Source organism: Nymphalis io, chromosome 14 (genome assembly GCF_905147045.1).
Source record: "Nymphalis io chromosome 14, ilAglIoxx1.1, whole genome shotgun sequence".
Taxonomy (NCBI): Eukaryota; Metazoa; Arthropoda; class Insecta; order Lepidoptera; family Nymphalidae; genus Nymphalis; species Nymphalis io.
Genome location: NC_065901.1, coordinates 5661049 through 5672798, shown reverse-complemented (window position 1 = coordinate 5672798; position 11750 = coordinate 5661049). Strand labels below are relative to the sequence as shown.

The 11750-nt window shown below is 30.3% G+C and overlaps 1 protein-coding gene across 3 annotated transcripts in view; it reads left to right on the top strand.

The window, feature by feature from the left end:
- Positions 1–2455: 2455 nt before the first annotated feature.
- Positions 2456–11750, top strand: part of LOC126773339 (small conductance calcium-activated potassium channel protein) — a 239719-nt gene continuing 230424 nt past the window's right edge. For all 3 annotated transcript variants that reach the window (XM_050494204.1, XM_050494202.1, XM_050494203.1), the window contains exon 1: positions 2456–3043. The gene's annotated coding sequence lies outside the window, so the exon portion shown is untranslated. The remainder of the gene's footprint in view (positions 3044–11750) is intronic.

The following is an 11750-nucleotide window of genomic DNA, read 5'->3' as shown; positions in this document are numbered from 1 at the left end:
TCAGATATCCCTTAGTCGCCTCTTACGACACCCATGGGAACGAGAGGGGCAGTGAAATGTATTCTTTCTCCGTCACTGCACGGATAATAAGGCTTTGCCCGTTTTGTTTAATTTGGCTTGTATACGCTTGTTTTACATATAAGTTAACTAAGTGCATCTCATTAATGAAATACCAGTTATGTTTTGCCATTTTGTTGATGTTTATGGTCAATGCTCTGCTCTTTTGGTCTGTAGCTTGAAGTTATGAAGCGTAAAGCTACCTTACAAATAGGATAAACGTAGTGGTATATCAGGGATTAGTATTAGAAAAACCGCGAAATTAAAAATAAATAGTAACAATTTATTTTTAATTTACCATTTCTTAAGTAATCGCGTTTAAATTTAATGTTTTTTTTTTAAATGGAAGACATTTTGGGAAATTAAAATAAATTGTCATAAATTATACATTTTCAAATGTAATTTTTGTTGCTGGACATTTCTCGAGTAAAAAAAATAAAGAAATTACAAAGGAAGACTCCTTCACAGCCAACTTTATTTCCAAATTAATATATTTATATTAAATAATATCTCAATATACTGTAATGATTAATAAATTGCATGTTTTTAGTTTATAAAAAAAAATCACTCAACAAAACATAACATTTTAAAAATTAAATATAATATAAGAATTTAATCAAATAATTGTTTGAAACACACTTAAATAAAAAGCAACATATTAAGAAATATCAAGAAATATAACCGTTTTATATTTACTACAAAATATTCAGAAGTCGGTGCTGAGCCCTTGATGAAGACGGTTAAGAATATGTATATTATCGCATTTGCATAGATAGATAACGAAATTTTTAAGTCATTTTACTTTGTTTAATCTATTAATTGATTTGAAAAGAAATAATTATATTCTCAAAATTATGTCTATAGATTTGTATCGAATACTATTTTAAGAATTAATCATAAGCTTTAGTTTTGATGTATGTTTTTCAAGCATTGTAGAATTGGCCTTTGAATTTCAAAACCCACAAATGGTATTTGTTTGAGTTATTTTTTTTTTTTTTTATAGAATAGGAAGGTGGACGAGCATTTGGGCCACCTGATGTTAAGTGGACACCAAACGCCCTTAGACATTGGCATTGTAAGAAATGTCAACCATCGCTTATAGCTGATGCGCCACCAACCTTGGGAACTAAGATTTTATGTCCCTTGTGCCTGTAATTACACTGGCTCACTCACCCTTCAAACCGAAACACAACAATATCAAGTATTGCTGTTTTGCGGTAGAATATCTGATGAGTGGGTGGTACCTACCCAGAAGAGCTTGCACAAAGCCCTACCACCAGTAAAATTAATAAAATACAGCAACAAGATGTTTTAAAGTTTAATATTGAACATTATATTATAATATGTTCATAATAGATTATCAATCATGATAACTTATTATACAAAACGAGACTTAAGTCTTAAAATTCTTTCATTATCATAGTAGGCTTATTGTATAAATAGTTTTATGCAACAGTCGATTTGTTGGGACGCAATATTTTTATTAAATCAAGGTAAATGTTGAACATTGAAAGGATGATAAAGTTGTATATCGTTTTTAAATTATCGCCTTATGTGTTAGTCATTGATTTATACAAAACGAATAAGGCTTCATAATAACCCGAAAATTGGATTATCTGTAACCTGTTAGTATGATACGAACATACTTGTAAGCGAAATAGAGACTCACGCTAATAGTATTAAATATATTTGTTTATGTTTTAACTTTAGCGTAAGCTAGGTCATTAGCTTTTATTTATAATGCTTGAGTATAATTATATATTCACTGGTGGTAGGGCTTTGTGCAAGCTCGTCTGGGTAGGTACCACCCACTCATCAGATATTCTACCGCAAAACAGCAATACTTGATATTGTTGTGTTCCGGTTTGAAGGGTGAGTGAGCCAGTGCAATTACAGGCACAAGGGACATAAAATCTTAGTTCCCAAGGTTGGTGGCGCATTGGCTATAAGCGATGGTTGACATTTCTTAGAATGCCAATGTCTAAGGGCGTTTGGTGACCACTTACCATCAGGTGGCCCATATGCTCGTCCACCTTCCTATTCTATAAAAAAAAAAAAATATAACTAAAAACTTCATGAATTTACAACCAACATGTAAGTAAGCAGTTATATATCTTTTATTCTTTCATATTGTACCTTGTCTGCGTTCACTTTGCGTGCGACTTACCAAAAGCAGACAGCTCACTGCATGTTTATTTTGATACTAACACCATCGCATTTCCTTCTAACAGTCAGGCATGGTTTTAAATACGTACTTGACCAATATAGCTATCCCTCTTACACGTACTGGTAAAGCGCTAGGCAACGTGCTAGCTTTTTCACGTAAGGAGCGAGAATTTCAGAAGTGTAGGAAAAGCTTTCAGTCCGCGCTCGTGCGGCACGGCGATCGGACGTGCGTTCGTTCACGAGTAGTGAATTCACGCGGAGTATTTAAAACATTGCCGTTCGTATGGACGGACGTGAATTTACTTTTGATGGGAAATTGGACACCGTTGCAACGAGTGCATTACCCAAGCGAAAATAATAAAAAAAAAACATTGAGCAGATTAAAACTTGACGTTCAAATTACAATTTGTTTAACATTGATGCCCCGTAAAAGGATGTGTTAGTGGTGTATTACAAGTGTCTAGAACTTGTAGATATTTATTTGCTACATTTACATAATTCTTTTAAGCTCTTTACTTTGTTTTATTAAACTTTAAAATACCTGTTGGTCCAATTGTGAGACTTATTTTAAAACTCATCTGTAACCCTAAATATCAATGTGAACTAAACTTCATATCAATCTACTTATCCTATATAAATATTTAATTATATACTTTTTATCCGTGTGAGGACCAAGTTTGTATGCACTGTAAAATAGAAGTTTTAATAGTGACGTAAACATTATATTATAAATGTAGTGTTGTGTAAATATATTTAATATCTATTCGAAACATTAAGATAACGAATACAACGAAGAAATTTTGATATCGACTCGTAATAGGTAAGATTGTTTTAATCATTATTTTATTATTATTTATAAGATATTATTTTGAAAAATTCGCCGTGACTTTTATTTTTTATATCGTAAAATGATACTGATACAGATTATATTTCACTGCATTAATAATATTATTTAAAAACATTAAAATTTTTTTGGTGATGCACCGTTATAATAATTTATTTATTAATTAATACGGTTCCTTGTAATATTGTTATTCTATTCTCATTTACAGTAACAGCCTGTTAATGTTCCACTGCTGGGCTAAGGCCTCCTCTCCCTTTTGAGGAGAAGTTTGTGGAGCTTATTCCACCACGCTGCTCCAATGCGGGTTGGTAGAATACACATGTGGCAGAATTTCAATGAAATTAGACACATGCAGGTTTCCTCACGATGTTTTCCTTCACCGTTAAGCACGAGATGAATTATAATCACAAATTAAGCACATGAAAATACAGTGGTGCTTGCCCGGGTTTGAACCCACGATCATCGGATAAGATTCACGCGTTCTAACCACTGGGCCATCTCGGCCCATCTGGGCATCTCATTTAAGTGTCGCTAATAAATAACAAAATTGTGTTAATAATTTGAATAATTTTTAATGAGTGTTAAGGAGGCTTCATCTTACTAATGACTCCATCATAGCGGAATCATAACAGAAAATTGAAATGAAAATAGAATGGACACAATGCATAAAATATTTCCGTTTGAACTGTCCAAGAGAATTATCTGTAGAAATTGAATCTCGAGTTCGAATGCACTGACAAATCCGACGGATCAACGTTGAGATAATTATGGCTATGAAATTATTTTGCAAACTTTCTGGAAAATTCAACTTTTCAATTTGCATCAATAGGTCAATGTAAAAGGAACAGGTTCGGTTTAAACCCGTGCGCTATGCTATTGAGAGAAATTTAGGAGTATTACTAATTGTTTTAAAATTGTAATTTTGGGAATATATTTTGAACAAAAATCTTTGACTATACTAAGCTAACATAGAATAAGAAGACATCTTAATTAGATTAATTATTGTTATTGGCGTGATTTTAACAATTAAATTTCACAATAATCATTTTTAAAAATGACAAACAGTACAAAGTATTTTATACTTTAATCAAAATCTTTATTCTTGTTTACGTATTTATAAATTTATTTTGTTTTTTAATTATTTTATTAATATCCAAAAAATATATATACCGATTTAAATATAAGTATTATGTTCTTTACTAATATTAAATGGTATTTTATATTTAAGAAAATAATAACATTAAAAACGTCACCGATATCACTGAGAAATAAAGTCAGCTTATAAAAAGATCTCGACATTTTAAAATCCACATAAACATTTATTTGAAATGAAAATGGAATAAGTTCAATGGAATGATCTGTCAAGGAAAAGATACCATCACGTCACAGCTGTAATTGCTGTTCATTTATCTAAGTATTATACCATTAACAAGAAGAGATCTGGCAGTTGGGTGTTAATTGACAGTTCGATTGGGATACCGGAATGGAACGAGGACGATTGATTTGTAATTGAAAAAATAAAACTGCGATAAATCTATTTCTTTCGTTGTCATTCTAGCTTTTATTTTATCATTAATAAAGTTCGCATTGAATAACCTTTCATTAAAAATAATCTTTTTTTTAAATCAACCGTATTTATTCGAATAAATTGTTTCATTAAAATTGAAAATTGTCAGAACTTAAATACCCGACTTTAATAAATATATTTTTCAATTAAATCTAGAAAAAAAAACCATGTATGAATGGAATTTCCATGAATGGAAAATAATATTTTGCACTTTGCCTAAAACTTTACAAATAAAAATGTAAAAAAAGTAACGTAAAAGCAGTAAAAGTCTCTTTGCTGGGCTAGGGCCATCTCTCCATATGAGAAGGTTTGGAGCTTATTCCACCACTCTGTTCCAATGCGGGTTGGTGGTTACACATGTGACTGAATTTCAATGAAATTAGACAGACATAGGTTACATCACGATGTTTTCCTTCACCGTCAAGCCCGAGATGAATTATAAATGAAAGTTGTGCACGTAAAAAGTTAGAAATTCTAAAAACAATTTATAATAATATATAAATAATATTTAAATAATATAATCTTAAATTATAGAAACACCGTAGTATTGTTGTTATAACGACACTATTTTATTTTTTATATGTTGAATAAAATCATTTCGGAGATGAAAGCTGAAATAGTGATTAAGTTATTTTAAGTGTTTACCTTTGTGTATTTAATACTTCCTTTACATATTTATTGCTTATAACTTATTAGTTATTGTTACCCCAAACGAATTATTCTTTCTTCCTACTCATACTAAATGAGGCTGGAAGAAATAGATACTATGCACGAATATTTTGAAATTAACTCACTCCTCGTCCAAGTAAATTACACTACAACTTTGTTACAATATAGAGATTTACGAGTCTGTTAATTTCTTTAATTACATTTTAAGGCCAGTCTTATTTGAATTTCTCGAGTAATATACGATAGTAAGTTAATAAAATTTATGAGGTCTTTAACATTGTTTCGCTTTGCATATATTTATATACTTCCTATTATGGACTACGGATTTATTTATATTCATACATATAATGCTTTTTTGTACGTATGAATGTTACTGAATTCCTCCTAAGTGGTTAAACCGATTTTGATGATATTTTTGATAGTGCGTTTGAGTGGTGGTATGATTTAAAAAAAATATATATATAATTTATTTTTATTTACGTGTAGTCTGCACGGACAGCTAGTTAATAACTAATTATATTATATTAAGTATAATGTTTAAGATTATATGAAAATATTATAAGTATTTACGAGTTTTATCGGCTACGGCCTCCTCTCCTTCTCCTTGGTTTAAGTATTAGAAATTATTATTTAATTCAATATAATGCGTAAAGTATGCTTATGGCTCAAATAAAAGTAAAATAAAATAAATATTAACTTAGGTTACTTTATTGTAAATATAAACAAACATGGCCCAGTGCGAACAACATATGGATGATTCAAAAATTGTAGGACTTTTCATATGTATATAATTCAAGTCAAGGAAAACATTGCGAGTAAACACTTCATGTGTGGAATAAAATCCCGCCACATACATGTGGCGGGATTGTATGTGAAAGTGGAGCATTGTTGTTAGGCACCAATTCATCTTGTAAAGACTACTAATGCTATTGCTGCATAATTATAATTATACCTAAAGAAATAAAATTTATAAAGGACATTTGTATTTTAATGTCGTTTCTGTAACCCTAACTTAATTTTCTTTTATCTCTCTTAAATTAACTGTTATCGGGATTTGATTAAAACGATGTCAAAGTATATTTTATTCTCGTTTCAATGAAAGCATGTAAACTAAAAAGGCTCCAATGTTTATACGCTGAAAGGTTCACTGGCTCCGTCACACTTCGTTTGCGTTACAGAAGATTGAAACGCAATAAATATTAAAATGTTAAATAATATTGTATTTTACATATTATATATTATTTTTAATGTTCTGGTGGTAGGAATTTTTGTAACCCAACGGGTGGGTACTACCCACTTATCAAATATTTTGACGCTAAGCAGCAAAAAGCCGAGATGGCCTAGTGGTTCGAACGCGTGAATCTTAACCGATGATCGTGGGCTCAAACCCACGCCACAAGCAAGCGCCACTCAATTTTCATGTGCTTAATTTGTGCTTATAATTCATCTCGTGCTTTTCCTTCACCACTAGGTGAAGGAAAACATCGTGAGGAAACCTGCATGTGTCTAATTTCATCGAAATCCTGCCACATGTGTATTCTACCAACCCGCATTGGAGCAGCGTGGTGGAATAAGCTCCAAACCTTCTTCTCAAAAGGTAGAGGTGGCCTTAGCCCAGCAGTGGGACATTAACAGGCTGTTCCTGTTACTGTACTAAAGCAGCAATACTTAGTATTATTGCGTTCAGAAAAAAAAGATCAGATTTTTTTTGGCGAGTAGGTTTTTCTCATGAATATAGGAGCCATACATATAAGAATTGGCAAAGTAAGAAATGTTAAATATTCCTTCCATCGCTAACGCATCGTTATGCAAACTAATGTTCCCTGTGTCTGTAATTATACGAGCTCGCTTGTCCTCCAAATTGAAAAAAAGCAATATATTGTAAAGATGTTCAGCGGTAGAATATTCGTCTTCACCATTTAACGAGTAGGCAGGCAGGTTTGCAAAAAGTCTTTCCATTAAGCAAAAAGAGCTCTAACATTCACCGTTTCAATTTCTATTATACTGTATGTAGCCTTATGAATAAATAGTTTCCACCTGCGCGTGCGGAAAGTGTGTACTATATAATATACCCAAGAACAAGTCACTAAGTACGCAATAAAGTCAATGAAATTCTATTATTATGTACGTAAACGGTTATAAACGAAAAGGTTGTATTTAACAGACATTTGGTTCTGACCTTTACAATACAATATTGTATTTGAGTTATTTTTGAACTTTTGTTTTTAGGACATAAATTAGGACATAAATTTTACTGGTGGTAGGGCTTTGTGCAAGCCCGTCTGGGTAGGTACCACCCACTCATCAGATATTCTACCGCAAAACAGCAATACTTGATATTGTTGTGTTCCGGTTTGAAGGGTGAGTGAGCCAGTGTAATTACAGGCACAAGGGAAATAAAATCTTAGTTCCCAAGGTTGGTGGCGCATTGGCTATAAGCAATGGTTGACATTTCTTACAATGCCAATGTCTAAGGGCGTTTGGTGACCACTTACCATCAGGTGGCCCATATGCTCGTCCACCTTCCTATTCTATAAAAAAAAAAAAAAAGTTCGATTACTATTAACAACAAAAAAATACACATTTACCTTGATAAAAAACCAATCTGTTTTGTTCATAAATAAAAATACCAATTAGCACTACATATCACGGTTTCGCCCGTAAATTTAGGAAAATTTATTGCCATATATATAGTATATATAGCAATAAATTGCCTACATATAAGTATAATAAATAAAACCTTATTCTATACGAGAAACACATTTAAAGTCTAGAAGTTTCGAAACTGTAGTAGGATAACTGGTGTATGTGTACTGAAATCGCTCGTAAGATGTGGATTTTCTTTTTACCCAGGCAGTTTCATCGCAGCTGGAGGTTTATTTATGAAGCAAAAATAACTGAAACTTATTTATTTCGAATTGCTAAAACAACAAATACAAGCGTTGGATTTACCGTTGCGTTGTATAATAATTCAAGTATATTTGCTCGTAAATGTAAAATAACTTTTATAACCGGCAAGACCGCGTGCACATATTTTTTAATGTCATATAAAATACGATGATTAAAATATTATTTGTATTATATTTATAATATTATCAGGCATTTTTATAGGCATTTTTACTCTTCAATTTTGATTTTAGTAACATAAGTGAAATAGACGTTATTTCTATCTTTTGTAATTTTTGATAATCCTTGGTAGGTATAATAAAGATTATTCTTGATACTAATTGAAATTGTTTAAGCTTAGAATTTTTCTGCAGCACATAGGCGTAAGTCATTTAAGCCATTAAAAAGCGGAAGACAAATAAATCAACTGTTCGTTGGCATTGCAAGCCATTTGTCAAGACTAAAATTGCCAATGCACAATCATCGCTTGTATAAAGTGTTTTTGTCGATAGTTTATATAAAAAAAAAAATAGTCGTTGCTTTGTTTAAACGAAAACCCACTGGCAATTCGAGGTTGATCAATAATATTTATTAATATATTATTATAATTCAAAAGATGCTTTTGTTTGCGCAGACTAGCTTCAATTACAAAATTAAAATATTATTTACTCGAGTAAGCTCTTTTTAAGCAAAGTTTTGAAGAATACAAAGAATTCGTGACGCCCCTCTGAAAAAAGAGGAGTGGGTAGCGCTAGTTTTTTACTTTTTTTTTTGGAATCATCGGTGCCAAGTACCCAAGAATACCAGTGGGTTATAATAATATAATAAATGAATTTAATTTGCATGGCATTTCCGGAATACAAACTCTAACATAGCGTTTATTTTATCGTATATGTGTATATTATATTCTATTGTGTAGGTAAAAAGTATTATTAATTGAGGTGTTTTTTTTTTAAATATAAGATTTAAATTTATTAATATTCAAATGTCTACAATATATTATGTACAGTATCATAACATAGCTTATAACCTAAATCATGATGATGAAGACTAATTGAGTGTGAAATTACGAATCTATAATTCTAATGGCAACCTTGCCCTAGAGTGTGTTTAGGTGTAGGTAAGCGAGGTGATAAATAGCTTGAGTTACTCGAAGCTACTTGCATTAACGTAATGTGCCATAATGGCTTCAGGCTAGTTATATTCTGCACGAGGAACTTGACCTAATAGTTAATTCTATGTAGGAATACTAAAAATGTTCACGTTGTATATAATATAATGTTAATATTCAAAGACATTTTACGATGTTCATAGTAGTCTTTTGATAAAATATAAGTTTAAAATAAACATTTGCTTATAAATAATAATATTGTTTTAATATAAATGTCTTACACGGGTACATACTAGTACATAGATTTTAAATAGATATATAAACGAAATTACCGATATTTATTAATGTGTGTAGGCATAAGGCATTAATAGTGAATAATCTTATAAGCATTTGTTTTCAAATATGAATTATTGTATTATGTTACTACATCAATAAGATTATTTTCTATTGTAATGTCATATGAGTCGAGATATTTTGTTTGTTATACTGGATAAGAAAAAAAACTGCAATTTATATTTTCAATCTATTAAATGTTAAATTATAATAATTAATAACTAATTAAATATTATAAATTAATAAAAACTTGAATGTGCAATTTGGAGTAAAATTTAAATATATGTCAACAGCGTGCTTCCATTTAAAAACTTAACTTGCTTAAAGTATCAAGATCAATCAATCATCATTCAAAAATGAAAAATTATGATCCTTATATTACGACATTGATTGATTTAGAAATAAATGCTTCCAACTTAACCACGGATACTTGTAAAAACGCCGCAATAATTTGCATTTCATGTATACATTTTATATATTGATTTAAGTTATCTATATAATATTACAGACATACACGAAGATATTAAATTAATCGTGTCTATTGTAGTTGAAACTAGAGGTCAGACAAGCGTATCAGTTATTAAGAGGTCACCTCGACACATGGGGATTGGTTATGTATTGCTCGTAGCTACAATATCAACGTAACCTTTCTTATGTTATTTAAATTTATTATGTACTAGTTTTCGCTCGCGGCTTTACTTTAAACGCAGATTAATACCTTTTGTAATTAGGGTATCTAATGGTATCCTTTGTATATTTCTGTACCCTTGATAACGTGTATTTTTAACTTTTGCTTTTATAATACTAGGATTCTTTTGTAAATACATACTTATATAGATAATTACACCCAGACTCAGGGCAAATAAAGATGTTCATGCACACAAATGTCTGTCCTGGGTGGCAATCGAACGCATAACCTTCTGTGTGAAAGGCAAGTATCTACCAACCACGCCAACCGGCCCAATGGTCTAATGTACCGGGATATTATTATTAAAAAAATTGAGTTCTTTTATAAAAAATACGCATTACGTATGAAACAAAATTATTATAATTATTTGGACCGACGCGATTGTTAATTTATTAATAAAGTAACAGGCAAGAGTGTCATATGTATTAATAGATTTAAGTTGTTAAATAAGATGAAACTCTAAACTACATGTTTTGAAATAAATTTGTTCAAAGTAAACATTCTGTAAATGTCGCACTTTCGAGTACCATATTTGAGTAAGCTTTTAAACGTATTCCGCCACGCTGTACTAATGCGGGTTGGTGGATTCGCATGTGGCAGAGATATGTCGGTTTTCTCACTATGTTTTCATTTAACACTGTATTCGAAATAAGTTATAAATACAAATTAAGTATATAAAACTCAGTTATGCTAACTACTAAGCCATCTCGACTCTAGTTTATATACATTATTTATTTTATAATTTCAGGTAAAATTCGAATAAATATTTACATAATACCATACGCACATTCGGGGATAACGAATTTTTTTTAATAATCGTAGAAAGGTCATTTAAATAATGCAAGATTAAAACAAATATTTAAAGTATTATTCCGTCTGTATGTGCACACACGGTGAAGAAACACTCTAATTAAATCAAACGTAAACGCTACACGGATCTGAATAATATGAGGTACATACAGGTATATTTCTAACGCATATTAATATATATATAGACGTATGTCCTTAAGCATTTTAGGTATACCAATAGTATACTATAAATACTTATAAAATATTTTTTGTTTAAATAAAATTATAAGATTTCAATTAAATAGAAAATATTAATATACTAGTGAGTTGTTTACATTTTATATAATATTTTTAAATAATGCATTTCGTGCGTATGCTTATAATAAATATATTTTTTAACTTTATAAATTACTGAGAATACATCACCACTCATTTTGAATATTTTTTTATATCAAAAACACAATTATTATATATTTCGCCGGAACAAAAATTGCTTCTGTTTATTATAATAATTATTTTAGTAAAAATTCTTCATGAATTGATAAATTTTAAAAATTCAATAAATTAATACCTCTGTACATATATCATTATATAAACTATTGATATATATTTGTTTCTAATATATATATATATATATATA